The sequence below is a fragment of the Vulpes vulpes genome, chromosome 4 (assembly GCF_048418805.1).
Source record: "Vulpes vulpes isolate BD-2025 chromosome 4, VulVul3, whole genome shotgun sequence".
Lineage (NCBI taxonomy): Eukaryota > Metazoa > Chordata > Mammalia > Carnivora > Canidae > Vulpes > Vulpes vulpes.
Window position 1 is genome coordinate 97,659,843 of NC_132783.1, and position 16,060 is coordinate 97,675,902.

The 16,060-nt window shown below is 47.5% G+C and overlaps 1 long non-coding RNA gene across 2 annotated transcripts in view; it reads right to left on the reverse strand.

Moving 5' to 3' along the window:
* LOC112926062 (uncharacterized) overlaps positions 1-16,060 on the reverse strand; it is a 132,370-nt gene that overhangs the window by 102,226 nt on the left and 14,084 nt on the right. Inside the window, exon 3 of one of the 2 annotated variants that reach the window (XR_003236247.2) lies at positions 8,415-11,182. The exons of the other annotated variant lie outside the window; for it this stretch is intronic. This is a non-coding gene — a long non-coding RNA (uncharacterized lncRNA). Of the gene's footprint in view, positions 1-8,414; positions 11,183-16,060 lie in introns of those variants that run through there. 2 annotated transcript variants of the gene reach the window in all.

Here is a 16,060-nt window from a genome sequence, read left to right on the forward strand (position 1 = left end):
GTAGCATCAGCTCCCATTTCCAGGGTCCAGCCTCACTAGTGTGGGTGGTGCTGGAGGCAGTGTCTATGCCCAGCAGAAGAACAGTTGTATAGTTTGGGAAGTTGTTCTAGCTGACTGATATCCAAGCCCGAGTGTCTGGCCTGCCAAACAACTCTCAAAGCTACCCAACAAACAACCTTTAAGAAATATATTTCTGTCGGGTGCCTGGATGGCTCAGGTGGTCAAGTGTCTGCCTTTGGCTCAGGTCATGATCCCGGGGTCCTGAGGTAGGGACCCTGCTCAGCAGGGAGCTTGCTTCTTCTTCCTCTCGCTCTGCCGGCTGCTTCCCCTGCTTGTGCACATGTTCTCTCTCTGTCAAATAAATAAATAAAATCTTAAAAAAAATAAGAAGGAAATATTCTTCTGCTCCAACTGGCCAAGTTTGGTTCCTATCTCTGAGTGTGGACAGATGCAGAGCTGGCCATGAGCAAGAGAATGCAAGAACTAATGAGGTTCTCCAGAGCATACTTTACCTATCTAGGACTGTGGCCTGACCTCTAGAGACTGATGAAAAATGGGAGTTCTGAGGGAGGGATGGGGCCAGGAGAGAGATTCTGAACACTCTGCTAAACTGGGTGACTGAGGCTTTGATGGGGGTGGTGAAAAGACAAGTGACCTCTTTTGTGTACCAGGTTGGGGTAAAAGTTATAACCATTCCCCTTCAGTACTTTCATAACTACATCTGCAGAGGTGAAATTCAGGCACTCGTGGTTAGCTAAAGGGCTGGTGTGAGAAGGATGTGAAAATGTGGGATAATGGAACCCTTCCCACTGGGAAAAGGATAAATGGATCACCTACTCCACTCACTGGTTCTGGGGCTAAGTGAACTGGATATATAGGCTAAACTGAACACTATGGGCTCCTCAGGAAGGACAGGGCAGAGAGCGGTCCCAGGGTTCAGAGTCCCCAGTTCCCCCTGGCTGAAGCCCCTTCTATGCCAGCACATGCCACAAAGTCAGGCTTCCAGAAAGTCTTGGGCTTTAAAAACTCAGGGCCTGGTGAATTCCAGACATTCTGAGTGGCTGCATGGACCACATGCCCCGTGTTTCAGCTAGGAAAGCCCTCCGGAGGCCCTTCTGGAATTCGACTTATTTGTCTGTAGGTTGTTTTGAGATTTCCAGTGGAGAATCGGGGTCTTAATTCAGAGAGGCCGAGCGTATACATTGAAAATGCCAATAAGCAAAAACTCATTATTGATATGCCAAGAGAAAGGCAGCCAGCCCACACAGAACTCCTCAGCTCGAAATTGTTAACGGCGGCCAACTTCTGAACTTCTACGAGGCTGAGGTTCCGGGCCTTGCCTGGAGGAGTTCAGTTGTGTTCTGGGCTAATGTTCTAACCTCAGCTGTTCTGATGTTTGCACAACTCTGTGAATAAACTAAAAACCATTAACTGGTATGCTTTCAAAAGGCAGATTGTATGGCATGTGAATTACAGCTCCGTAAAGTTTACCATGTTGCACAAAAGGAGCATGCGGTGGCAGACCAGCTTTGTTTTTTTTTTTTTTTTTTTAATTTTTATTTATTTATGATAGTCACAGAGAGAGAGAGAGGCAGAGACACAGGCAGAGGGAGAAGCAGGCTCCATACACCGGGAGCCTGACGTGGGATTCGATCCCGGGTCTCCAGGATCGCGCCCTGGGCCAAAGGCAGGCGCCAAACCGCTGCGCCACCCAGGGATCCCGGCAGACCAGCTTTGAATCTCAGCCCTACTATGCCCTAGCTGGTGGCCGTGAAGCTGATTACTAAACCTGGCTGAGCTCGGTTCCTGAATCTCTACAGTGATTAAATGTGATCAAATCGCACTCATGTCATGGAATCAATATAAAGGGGACGCGAGAGCTCTCTGTGACATTGTCCAACCCATGGTCACATACTCCATACTCAGTAACTGTGTGTGCCTTATCAAGTCCCTGCTATGTACCAGACACTGGGGACACAGAGACAAACGAGACTTTGCTCCTGCCTTCAAGGAAAAGGCACTTTTGCAAGTGGGAGACAGGCAGGGACACTGTATCAGTGCTGTGATTCAGGGGCCAGATTAGGCAGGTGAGGAGAACCAGAGGGTTCAGGGAGGACAAATACTAATCCCTATTCATCTTCCCTGGCTTCCAATCCCCATAAGCCAGTACCATCCGACTGCCTCATCACCCTTCCTTGCTCTCTCCCTAGCACCATCTGAACATCACCAAATGAACATCTTGTTCATTTACTTGCATGCTTCCTGCATGCCTGTGTCTCTCTACCTAGACTGGCAGCAGGGCCTTTGCCTGCCTCACTCCTCAGTGGCCAGAACAGTGTCCTGTACTTAGCAGACACTCAATAAATATTTGTAGAACAAAAGAAAGCATCAATATGAGGCCTGGAGGGTAAGTAGGAATTTGCCAAGTGAGGAAGCCAGAATGGGTGTTCCAGGTGGAGAAAACAGCAACCTGAGCCACCGCAACTATAGACTTCATGGCAGAAGGAGAGGAGATGAGAGAGAAGTGGCAAGAGAGGAAGATGGAGACACAGGTGAGGCAGCCCCAAGACAAGACTTGGCCCTTGCTCTGCAGTGTGTGTAGGGAGGTCTCTAACCACCTCCCAGATGCCCCTCTCCGCTGGCGTCAGTCTATGAAAACCCTTCACAGATCCCTGTAGTCCTGCTGAGTGCAGCCTTTGTGTTTCTATAGTAACTGTTACTATGGCACCAGAGGCCTGGATCCAACTTCCGGCACCAGTGAGGCCTTGAGCTTCTGTCCCCCTTCCCCAGCAGCCTCCATCCCACTACACAGAAAGGAGACGTGGCTGGGTACCACACTGGGGATGTGCAAGGAGGCCTGTGGCCAGATGCAGAGCACCGGGTGACAGGATTAAACACCAGGTATGTCACAACAGGCATGCCTGCCAAGGGCAGACACAGATGGAACATTTACTCGCAATTTCAGTTTCATTGCTTTGCTCAGACGGGATGGGGAGTTGGATTTCAACACACAGCAAGCGCTAGAGCAGCCAGGCCTCTGTGTGGGTTGGCGGGGTGCCGCCTGGGAAACCCCAGCTCCGTGGGGCTCCTAGACCCGTGGTCTCTGCGAGCCTCTCTCTCCCATTTGCAAAATGGGAAAGCTAAACAGTGATCCTATCGGCTCACTGCAGGTATCAGAGAAACAAGCACAGTGCCCTGCACCTGGTAGGTACTTGACAGATAACTGAAGAGTGAGTCTGCACGTAATATAAAAAATGAATGTCACCTCTGTCAGTCAACAAAACTATGACTCCCTTTTCTCTCCCCTTCCTGATCCATATTCTGTTCAGACCCAATTCTGTCGCATGAGCTTCAGATCATCTGTTCTCTGCCATCCCCCAGGCTCTCAGAGGGGTAATCACAGGTTTCTGAGTCACAGATCTGTGTTCTAATCCAGATGCTCACTGGCTGGCTGGCCTTGTGACCCTGGGCAAGTTGAGTCACTTCTCAACTGACTGCTCTCATTGAGGTTCCTTTAGTTGCAACCCTCAGAAATCCAACCAGGCTGGCTTAAGGCCAAAGGATGGCTGAGGTTAGGGTTGCAGGTTTAGTCAATAAAAATAAAGGATGCCTGGTTAAATGTAAGTTTTAGATAAACAACCACTAATTTTCTGTGCAGGTAGTTCTCAAATACTGCATGGGACATACTTAGCTAAAAAAAAAAAAAAAAAAACCAAAATATTCAGTGCATCAGAAACTCAAATGTGTCCTCTCTGGCAGCCCTAGGTGGGGTGGGTATTTACTAACTTGTGAAACAAGCTGGATCTGGGAGCTCAAGTAACACCATAAGGATTCTCTCTGTGTCCTCCTGCTCCATCTCTGGGCTTTGCTTTCTGCGGCCTCAGGGAGGATTGGTTATGCTCCCCTTTCTTCCTTCCTCTCTCCTTCCCTCCCATCCTATGCTCACGCTGACCCCGTACTTCTCATCTACCACACTGTAGTTAGCTCTTCCCTGATCTAGACTGACCTAGACCCATCAGGGCTCAGCAGCTTCATATCTGCTCCCCACGTCTCACGGCCCCCCTCAGCCTCTTGGGGCCCCACCAACAGGCTGGGCCCTCGGTCCTGGAGGTCTTCACACATGCTTTTCCCCTCTCAGGAGCACCCTACCTTGACTTTACTCTCTCTTATGTGCTGCTTCTGTTTACCTACTCTGATCACAGTGGACACAGCTCTTCCCAGGTCACCTCTGACCTGGGCATCCAAAGCTGGCTCTCCTCATACAAGCCATTTTGGCTCTGGGCTTCAGTTTCCCAATCAGTTGGGTGAGGGGACTGGCCCAGCCAGTGGCCACAAACTCCAATGAGAGTTTGAGCCAGGATTTAAATAAAGGCTATTGCCTTGTTTGAAGGCAGCAAGAGCAACTGAGCTCTACCTTGTCAGGCAGAAAAGCAGACCCAGTATTGCCAATGCTTCTTTGAAAAAGAAATCGCGATATGAATGGAAAACTCTCAATTTGAATAGTGGGCCCTGTTTGTGACCTCCCAACTAGACTGCCCAGGCCTGCAATCGAGGAACAACCCAGATTCTGGGCACCACATGCATGAGATACCCGAGGTTATTTAAAATGCATTTTCTGGCCACATCCAGAATCTCTGGAGCCAGCACCCAGGAATCTGCATCTCTTAGCAAGATCCTTAGGTGCTTATTATGCTTACTAAAATTTGAGAACTACAAATCCTGAGTTTTCCATTTTAATGGGATCTCATCTTTCATCTACATCCATTACAATGGAGGCAGGGCAGGAGCACCTTCCCGTTCACATTTTCTCTCCAGACATGTCAACCCCTCACCCCACGGCAACCCTGGAACAGAGCAGGTGGCTGTGCCAGAGCTTTAGAGCAGGAGCTCCTGCCACCTGCCCATCACTGTGCCAGCTCCACTGGAGGCAGGGATCACAATGAGAAACCTGAGGCTCTCAGAGGGGTGGTCACTTGCCCGAGGTCACAAAGCCATCAGTGAAGGACCTAGGGGTTCAAATCGCAGTCTATACATCAAAGCACCCTGGAGAGCCTTCCACCAGGCCAAACTCTCTCCCCCGCCAGGTGGAAACGGACATAAGGTCATCTTCTTGTTGAAAGGAGACTGTTGGTTCAGAGTCCCTCTTTCTTCCTGATCAGCGGCTAACTCAACAAGCATAAAGGGCTGATCACCTTATGATGCGGAGAAGGATACAACAGGGTCATAAGGAGGGGAGGAGGAGAGTGTGTGGCTTTGATGCAAGTGGATGGCTCCTGGGGACAAAACAAGAGCCACCACAGATATCAGCTGTGATGGACTCCTCACAGAAACGGGGATGGTGGCTGCCCGCTTCTCCCCTTCACCGCCCAGCCCTCACACCCTCCTCACGTCAGAATGAGCTTGAGCTAAGTATGATCAGGGCAAAGTCCTAAATCACAGGCCCATGCAACTGGCAGCTAAGGGGCCCTTGGCTGCAGTTTCCTTCTCTGGGTACACGGGTCTGGATCAGCGTATGTGCTTCTCATTTGGCCCCTGCTTCGGGGACGTGCAGGCTCACGGTGAGCATTTGAGTCCCCGCCACATGCTTGCTCTGTGCTGTGCTAGGCACACACACCTGCAATTTGGTCTGTACTGCTCTAACGGAACGGAACGTCTTATTGTCCCCTGAAGTGCTCTGGGAACAGGGCAGAGAGAGAGGCGACTATCTGGGGGGTATGTCTCTGAAGGAAGTGGCCCTGAAATGAGGCTGAAGGGGTGTCAGATCAGAGCCATACAGAGAGAAGGCAAGGGCATTCTCTGTGTGCAGAGGAATGCAGGTGGGTTCCAATCCAGCCCTGCTGATTCTGCCTCCCTAACACTTCCTGCCTGTTTCCTTAAATCCAGTGCACCTCGAACTAGTCATTCATATAGCCCCTTCTGTAAATAAAATAAATTTAAAAAATATTTATTTCACATTTTTCTTTAAGTCAGCATAACTCATTTTTATAAAACTTACATTAGGAACAATCTTTCACAACAGTAATTTAAAAATAGATTTCACTTGTAAATAGATGGTCGCTAGAAAAATAAGACTGAAAGCAAGATAATACTACTGAAATCCAGCCAAGGTTCTGCTGCCAGGGAAGGTGCAGAGTCTGCAGCCTGCGCTTTTGTCATTAAAAACAGAGAACAGGCAAGTGTGAGAGATGCATTGGGGACACCCCAGCACCAGCCTGAGACTTTCCCCTGGAGATAATCAGGATTGAGACAGGACAGACACAAGAAAGATACTTGCTTTAATGCTTTATATGTTTCCCGTTAAGGAAACCCTAGATACCGGGGTCCCCACGCTTTGAGAAACTCTGTCTGGGCCAAATCCTGAGCCAGCCCCAAGCCACAGGTGTGCCTCCATGGTTTCCTGCACATTGCTAAATTTGCAACTGTGCTCTTGGGAGATGGTGGACTCCAAGGCGGTACCCAGGGGCTATCCCAGTGGGAGAGCACCCTGCATGACAGTAACCGCCACAACCCCCACAAGAGCAATGATCACCTTCATAGCAAACATTTACATAGTTCTTATTGTATACAAGGCCCTTTTCTAAGAATTTAAACATATTAAATGACTTCATCCTCCCAAAGACATCAAGGATGATGGGACCATTATTATTCCCATTTTATGGATGAGAAAACTGAGACACAGAAAGCTTAAACACCTGCCCAAGAGCAGATTTATCCTCTTTATATATTAGATTCCCATACACAATCTCATTATTTTCATCGGGTCATTCAGCAGACATGCACTGAGTATCTTTTATGTTTCTTTCCTTTTCACTTGAAGCAGTACTTATTTGTATTGAAGCACTATGTTTCCGGCTCTGCCCACCCTTTGACTTATATCTTTTGCTCCCAGCATCCTCAAATGGCTTTCTGTTGCCTCTGAGGGCTGTGCCACGATGCACAGCCCAGAACACCCATGAGGACCCAGGCACCTGTTCTTCTGGCTTCCAGGCTGGTGGTCGCTCTCACTGAGCCCTTCTCTGAGAACCACATAGCCTGAGGGGAACCATGTGTCCTTAAGGTCCATTCCCTTCACTCTGGTTGGGGCGAGGCACAGCTGGCAACTAGGGACAGACCATGGTGGGGGAATGAAATGAAGACTTCTTGATTCACTTCAGGACCACTGTTGGGGTTGCCCCCACTCTGAGTTCCACACAGGGTGGCTGAGGCCTCTGTTGTGGCTGCACCACAGACCATCTTCCCCTGCCAGGCCTGCTTCTCACGTTCTCTCACAGGTGAGGTTCCTGAGCCTTATCCCCAAAATGCCACCTTTCTGAGTCTATCGCCTGAGAAACTCCACCTAAGATACTGTACAGAGGTATCTGCCCCCATCCAAAGCTGCAAACAGCCCGTCTTCCCAGCGGTCTCTCCTCAACTGAGACCCAAGCAAAAGGAATCCCAGTGCATCGGATCTTTCTGAAGGCTCTTGGTGGCACTAAGTCCCCAGGGTCACCTCCACCTCCACAAGCCCTGAAAGCCTTGGAGGTGGTTGAGTTTCATTACTTATGTTTTCGTACATTAGATAATTATCTTTGTTCCCAGGCTCCATTACTGTTTTCTCAAGTGTATCATGGCCTCGGCTCTAATGACAGGCAGCCATACAAGGCTGGCCTAGGAAGATGCTCTTTCAGGCCCACAGGGATCATCTGAGGCAGGAGAGAGGAAGGCGAAGGGGGTATTGGATTATGGGGTATCAGGGAAGGGTCACTGCTCCCTTACCTGTGTCTGCCTTTGAGCAAGGGGAGAGCAATCAGCATTTCCCCTCCTTATGGAGGCACCTTTCTGAGCCAGGCAGAGGAGGGCCTGAGTGGTTAAATGACCCACCCCTGTCTTTAAAAATAGCCTATATATCTGCCCTAGGTTTGATCCCTAACATTTCTTAAATTTAATTCCAAATTACTGTCTCAGCAATTCCATAGGCTCCCTACTGTAGCCTAAACCCAGCAATAAAGACAGAAAAGAAATGGAATTAGAACCTGTCTTCTACAGAGGTGCTTTTAGAATGTGGATGTGAGGGCTTACAAGTAATCCTACTTAGCATAAACCAGGCAGTGGGACTCAGTCTGAAGGCGCTCCAAGGTCAACACATCCAGCCCTGCTTTGAGTCACAGGAGTAAGGGCCAGGTAGTCCAGATACTGTCCTTCGAAGAAAAGAGCAGAGAAATATCAGAACCAGGTAGCCTGCCCTCTCATCACCTCCAAAGGCCTGGATGTCACACCTACTCAGTGAGTACCTACTAAGTGCCAGGCCATGAGTCAGTGGCTCTCAACGTCTATGGTCTTCAGATGCCTCTACATGCTTAAAAATTTTTGAGGAAAGGCCCTAAAGTGCTTTGGCTGCTATTTATCATATAAGGAGCTAAAACTGAAGAACTATATGAATATTCAGTCATTTATTCATTTAAAAACAATAACAAACCCATTACATGTTAATATGTCACATATTTTCATATTTTACAAAAACTATTTTACAGAACGAAGATGTTTAGTGAGAAGAGTGACACTGTTTTACATATCTTCAAATCTCGTTAAGGTCCAGCTTAAAAAGACAGCTGGATTCTCAGATCTACTTCTGTACTCAGTCTGGTACCATAGCTTGTTCTGGTTAAAATGCAGAGAGAAAACCTAGCATCACACAGATACATAGTTGGAAAAGGGAGCAGTATTTTAATAGCCTTTTCAGATAATGATGGATATTCTTTGGTACTACAGCCACACTTGACAAGTTTTGTTGTTGTTTTTCAAAGACCCTATTTATTCATTCATGAGAGACAGAGAGAGAGGCAGAGACACAGGCAGAGGGAGAAGCAGGCTCCATGCAGGGAGCGTGATGTGGGGCTCGATCCCAGGACCCTGGGGTCACAACCTAAGTCAAAGGCAGATGCTCAACCACTGAGCCATCCTGGTGCCCCTGCACTTGACAAGTTTTGGTTAAGGGTTGTTGTGAGGTAAAATCTGAAACCGTGTAGCTGAACTTTTCTACTCTGCAACATTAAAATCCACTGGTCTGTCTTGTACTTTTTTTTTTTTAAAGATTTATTTATTTGAGAGAGAGAAAGAGTGCACACATGCATGCATGGGGGGCAGGGAGCAGAAGGAGAGGGAGAGAGAGTCTTAAGCAGATTCTGTGCTGAGCACGGAGCCTGAGCTGGGGCCGGATCTCATGACCCGGAGACCACAACCTGAGCCAACATCAAGAGTTGGACATTCAAATGACTGTGCCACCCAGGTGCCCATCTTGCACTCTCGATAGGTCTTTTACCCATGTGTGATTTTAAAACATCTTGATTGTTTATTTGAAACAACTGCTTCACTGACTCATACAGATCTTCCAAACATGTGCACATTTCATTATATAGCATCAAAAATTCCAATTCTCCAGTTATCACTTCAATTCTCTTCCAGGACATTCAATGAGAAGATGTCAAGTTCAGAATGGCAGATAAAGTTTTCCAAACTTCTGATTTTCACTTAGCTTGAACCTTCTCATTGGTAACAGATACCGCCAGTTGCTTTCCTTAAAGTGACAGACTCACTTAACTCATTTTTGAGAGAATATCTGCCAAATACCCAAATCAGAATAACCAGTGTTTGTCATTTGTTCTTTCAAGTAAAAAGCACCTGTCATGAAAAAGCAATGACTAATTCTGCTCACAATTCAATCACATACATGCTTTTTCTCGACATTACCTTGAACCATGGTGCTTTTGTACGCAGCTGATGTGCTTTAAATGTACTTCCCACTTTTCTTTATATAGATTATTAAAAAGACAAGGGTCGACATTTCATTAAGTTAATCATTTTACTGCCTCATTAAGGACAGTCTTAAGTGAAGAAATTGGCATGTGTTTTAATGCAACTGTGTGATGGTGATGAATACAACGATTCCTTATACATTTTGATGCCATATCCTTGATTCAAAGCAATGCCAGCAGTTTTACCCACCACTGCTACAAATGTCAATAGAATGAAAAATGCAAATAATATCTGAGAGTTATGAAAACAGTTTTGACCTCAAGGACCCCCTGAAAGTGTTTTGCAGATGCCCAGGAGTCTGTATACTACACCTGGAGAACTGCTAAACTAGGAGAGTGCAGTAGATATTGCATCTCTGGAAAGTTCCAAGCTGTCCAAGAAGATAGACTATAAACAGGCCCAATTACCATATGATGTAAGGAGGGCCAGGATGGAGGCATGGCAGAGAGAGCAATTTGTTTTGCACTGTGGAAACTGGTTTTGCAAAGGTTTACCAGTGTAGAAAACTTTTGAAATGGGTCTTGAGGGTTAAATAGGAGTTTGTCCAGAAAGAGAAGGTGGATCTCTATATTCCCAGTTTCAGAAGAACAGGTCGTAGAAAGGCAAGACCTTTGGAAACAGGTATAAAAAAGAAAATAAACAGGAGAGTTCACATTATTAATAAAAATAATATTAGTCACCATCACGGAGCAACTTACTATATACCTCACACTTCATCGTATTTAATTCTCTCCCCAAACCTATGTAATTATCTCTTTGTTTGGAGAAGGTGGGTAACTTCCTCAAGGACACAGAGGAAAAAAATTCATAAGGAAAGTCCAGATTAAAACCAGAACTGCCTGCATTCACATATGTCAAGTGCTCTGAAAACTGCCTGGCACTCAATAGTAAGTGATAGTAAGCACTCAATCTGTGTGAGCTGCTTTTGTCTTCACTATCATCATCATAATTACTATTGTTAAATATCGTGAAGGGTAAAGGAGTAAGCAAGCATATTCCTGCCTGGTATCAGTTGCACGGCCCACTTTCCAATAGTAAGGGCAGGCTCCGTTAGCAGCATCCATTTTAAGCAGGTCTAGAAGCACGGAAATAGGTTCAGATATTACTTTGGTTTTTCCGCAAGCAGTTCTATTCCTGAGGGTTAATTCAGTTGGGTCCCTCTGTTCTGTGCCTCCTGCATGCCAAACCTGTGTGGACCTGAGCAGTCTGAAGGTAATGGAAGCAGGCCTGACAGCCAAGTCCTGGGGAGGGCCCCGGGCACTCAGAGCCCTGATTAAAAATGTGGTAGGGTTGGCCATGTCTCAGCTGAGTCTCCTTCCTTTTTTGGTTCTGCCCAGCCACCCTCCACGGGCTCCTTGGATGAGGCAGCCCGTTCAATCCTGCTGGGCACCTGAAAACAGAAAGATAACAGTGCATTACACTTTGATCTCAGTTGCTGTCACTCTAATAAGCAGGCAAGGAGAGCTTCCTGTCCCTGGGCTCTGTGCTGCCTGCAGCAGGCCGGCGGGTTGTTGTCTGTGCGTGGTTTGTTTGTCAGGTCAGCAAACAGAGTGCCACAGAATGCCGGCTGCCCTGGGTTTGGTTACTCTGTTATTGATACGTGATGAGCTCTCGGCATCGTTGTGAGTTCTGAGGATGGAATGTTGTGTGGGAGCTCCAGAGGGCAACTCAAGAAAATCAGTCACATTGGGGCTCCCAGGTCCAATTTCCAAATGGTTCTGGCATGTGGGGACCTCTACTAGAGATGGGGAACAGTTCTGTATGAAGACTTCATGGAGATGATCCATCCTTTCCAACATGCTTCATCATCTTTCTAAGATTGGTATAAATGTTCTGATACTTCCAAGGGGTTCAGTTTCTGTGGCCTGGGCTCAGCCACGATGGTGATGCTAATACTTTCTACATGTCAGCCCCTGGGTGCAACATTTCACATACATTATCCAGTTTCATGCTGAGCACAGCAATTGGGAAGACTCCAGATAAGTCACTTGCCCAAAAGCCACCTCTCCTAGAATCGGGAACCAGGACCAAGGCCAGAGTGAATAGCTGCCTCAGAGTGAGTGCTTTCACTCCTGTCTCCCCTACCAGTCCTCTTTGCCATCAAGCTTGGCTGAAATAAACTGGGGCAAAGCTGGAACCAGTATTTTGAGGGTGTCTCTACTTGCACCAGAACTTTTACCCATGCATTATCCCACTTCATCCAGAAAATAGCCCTGACATAGGGATCATCACCCCCACGTACAAGAGATGATGCAGAGGCCCAACCTGTGGATCATTTTGCCCAGGTCCACAAGTCTCAAACAGAAGAGGATCCAGACTCAGATCACTATGAACTCTAAGTCCATGCCAGATCTGTCACCCACACTGCTTCCACTGGGAGCACCAAAGGAAACATCTGTGCTATAAGCATGAGTGACAGGGCTGGTTGCTTCGAGAGGGAAGTGGGAAGGAAAGGTCCAATTCAAGAAAGGTCCCATGGTAGGGGGCTGCCATGAGGAGGAAAAGGTTAAAATACTGGTCAAGAAGGCAGGTCTACACAGTACAGGAATTGGAATCTGGGGAGGGACAGGTGCCCACCTCTCCAATTTCAGATCATTCCTAACTCCAAAGCTCAGTTTAAGCACCACACTATTTACAGAGCCTTCCTCCAGCCCACTCTGACCCTGCTGTCTACTAGCATTTGCAGCCTGAGCCATTCTCTCTGCCTGAGAACTGCATGCAGACAATTGCATCCTGGGTCTGTCTCCAGTGTATCTAGATAAAAAGTTCCCATCACACAGGAGGTTCCCACTGAGATAGGAAGTTGCTAAAGGGGAGGATGCTGTCCTCTTTATTCCTCTTTTCTTCTTCACAGAACCCAGAAGACTAGCAAAAACAAACATATGCTCAAATCAATACATGGGGTGTTGAACTGTTCCTATGTTATAAAGAAAACAGAGGAACTTCTATAAATTAGGTCAGCAGTGCCAGGGTTATCTGATTTCTCTCTAACAGTAAGTCTCCTCATCACTACTGTTCCTCAAATCAAAGGCAAATAAATGTGGACTGAAATACAAAGGAAAGGAAGGAGAAGTGGGGAGAAAGGAAGAAAGGGGCAAGAAAGAGGAGGCGGGAAGAAGAGGAGAAAGATGAGGGGGAGGAGAGAGGAGAGATGAGGAGGGGAGGAGGGGAGGAAGGGAGAAGAGGAGCAGGGGAGGAAAGAGGAGAAGATAATGAGAGGGAGGAGGGGAAAGGAAATGAGGAGGGGGAGGAAGAAGAAGGAAGAAGGGGAGAAGGAGGATGGGAAAGATGGAATCAGGGAAGGAGGAGGTGGGGGGAGGAGGAGAAGTAAGGGGGAGGAGGATTTTGCTCTGGAATGGGACATAGAGCTTAAAACTGAAATGGGTACAAAATCAGATTGGTGACAGAAATAGCACTCTTTTCTCAAGCATGAATTCTATTTTGCTTAATCTAAAAAGAGCTTTTTCTGCGATACAAACCTCCCCTTCTGTGCCTGCTTCACCAAGATGTAGGTATAATTGACTTCATCGAGTATGAAAACCTAACCCACCATGGAAGGAACTATATTCGGGGCTTTGTCAGGTTAATCTCCACAGAAATCTGGTGACAAAGCCAAATGTTGAAGGAAAACAGAACAGACAACCAGAATTTGCAGCCCAGCCTTCTCTGGAGTGGCCCAGCCCAGGCCTGGGAGGGTGCTCCAAACAGTTGGGTGGGCAGGCTCCCAGTCGACAGTTAACACCTTGGGGATTTCCGGTGCCCACTGCAATGTTCGACTTGGGAGATGCTACACATATGTGTCACCTGTTCACATCTCTTGAGTTTACAAATGCAGTCGATGACCATCAAACTTAACCACTTTCATTAACATCAGGATTCACCAGCTGATCTCAAAACTGGAAAGATTTCAGACTTTCCCTATAACATAGTTTTCATTTTCATTTTTTCTGGCATGTATTATGAATAATGTTGAAACTCACAGATGCTTCGAGCATTCTGAATATTTTTGTGTGGCTTGAACCTTATCTGAGCATTCATACCTGTACTGTGAGGTCAGGTTTGAGCACACAGGTTTGAGTCTGTGACATATGTGGCAGGTCTTGTTCTTGTCTTTTTTTCTCACTTATCATGGCTCAGAATTACATATCTTTGGCTTGCCTATATTGTGTCTGTTCATCCTCCTAAAAATACTGATATCCATAAAGACCAGAACCATTTCTATTTTGTTCACCACATAGTTCCCCATGTATAGCATACGACCTGACATTTATATAATACACAGCACATGACAGGTGCTGCACAATTATTTTCTAAGTGAATGAATGAATGAATGAGTGAATGGGACTGGATTAAATGTCTCTTAGCTTCTTAGCTCCTTGAAACACAAAGAGTCTCAGGCTCCATATCACCAAAGGGCCCTTGGCTGCTTGAGCTCAAGTGGGCAGCCCTTTGTGTGTTGGCTAGTCATGTCAGTACGGTGTTGGGACCCCGGATCTGACCTCCAGGGTGGCTGCAGGTCCTTGTTTGGCACAGATCAGACCAGGGGAGGCTTGGTCATAAGGGTGAGCTCAGGCTGGGACCCCGGAGGACAGGCCCACCATGGAGTTTACTTGACCACTGTCCCAATCAGGACACAGCTTGGAAAGAGCATCTCTGACTTTAGCAGCCTCGATCCTTGGCAGCCAGCACCAGTATGTGCTCCACACAGGGTGGGTAGCAGGAGAGCCTGGTGGCAGACAGGAAAGTACATCCTCCAGAGCCAGGCATGACCTCAAGGTCAGGGAGACATGTGCTTTTGAAAAGGTGGGCCATACATAATAATGTGGTGTCTGGTGGTGCCACATCTCTATTTTGTAAGACCTGTCACAGCAGGTGTAGGACACATAGGGGTCTGGAACAAGCCTCAGGGAAGACCCTAGAGACAGTATTCCACCTGCAGCACATGTCCTGGACTGCAGGCCCAGCACAAACCCTCCAGGTAGGCCTCCTGTGAAATGATCTCTCCAATGAACCTATCCGCTACCCCTGTCCCTCCACCCCACCACTCCATCAACCATGGACACACTACGCCTCTCACTTCTAAGTCTTGATTTGCTCCCTCCCTGGCTTCTGTCCTCAGGTCTGAACACGGCCAGCTCCTTCTTATTATTGGGTCTCAGTTCAAACAACGCCTCTCAAAAAGAAGCCTTCCCTGACCCCCTCCCGACCTAAACCCAAAATGGTTTTGATTTTGATTTAGCTTGTTTATTTCTTGCTTGCTTGTCAGCTCCAAGCCCATGCCACCTTTCACTTACTCCCTTAGCGCAAACCCCAGCACAGGGCAGTACACAGAAGGCATCTGATAAACATGGTACAGATAAATGAAGCAGCAACTGAGTGACTGAGTGAATGCATGTGGTCAGTTCAACAGTGAGGACCAACACAGCTTCCCAGGGGCCATTCGATGCCAGGCCTGTCCAGTAACAACACTAATAATCTCAAGTCCCCCAGGGATAGTGAAAACAAAGCTCTCAAGAAGAATCTCCTGGTCAGGATGGGCTCTGGTTCCAGGTCCTGGGAAGTTTTTATTATGATTCAATAATGACTATACAGCCAGCTTTTGGACCTGTAAGCCTTTAATTCACAGCTTCCCTCTGAGTGGCCACCATGGTGACTCCCATTTCACAGACAAGGAGCCATATTTGGGGAGATTGAGCAACTTGTTCAAGGTCTCTCGGCTATGAAGTCAAAGACCTTATTCAGCCTCCCTGGTGACCCAGAGCTCAAACACCTCTTTCCCCCTTCCCTGTATATCCATGTGTCAGGCTGTAAGCCTGGGGCCTAGAGGGGGCAATACAGGAAAGAGAGCTATTCTGACTCCTCTGCCCACGGAGTATCTACCAGGCCCTTGTTCTGTGTGGGCATCAAGGCCAAGAGACTGAGCCCCACCCACCTGCAGCTCAGTGACACCCACGCTGCAGTGAGCCACTCCACAGTGGTCTTCTAAAATATTTTTCTTAATTAGAGGTAATTAAAATTCTTCAGGTTTTGATAGTTCTTAAAATTCCTTGGGAGTGGGGGTTGGTGGTGACAGTATGTGGAGTGAGCACTAGTGTCTACATTCAGGGGAAAGACTTGAGGTGGTGATGGGTGGGGCCTTGGCCACAGGCAGGCTGGCTAGGTGGAGCTGGCCTCCCAGGGTTCGTCCCAGTTTGGAGCCATTTCCTCCCCAAATTCTGACTTCCCAGCTCTCTAGCTATGAGCTCTGGGCCCTGGCGGAGGACCAGAG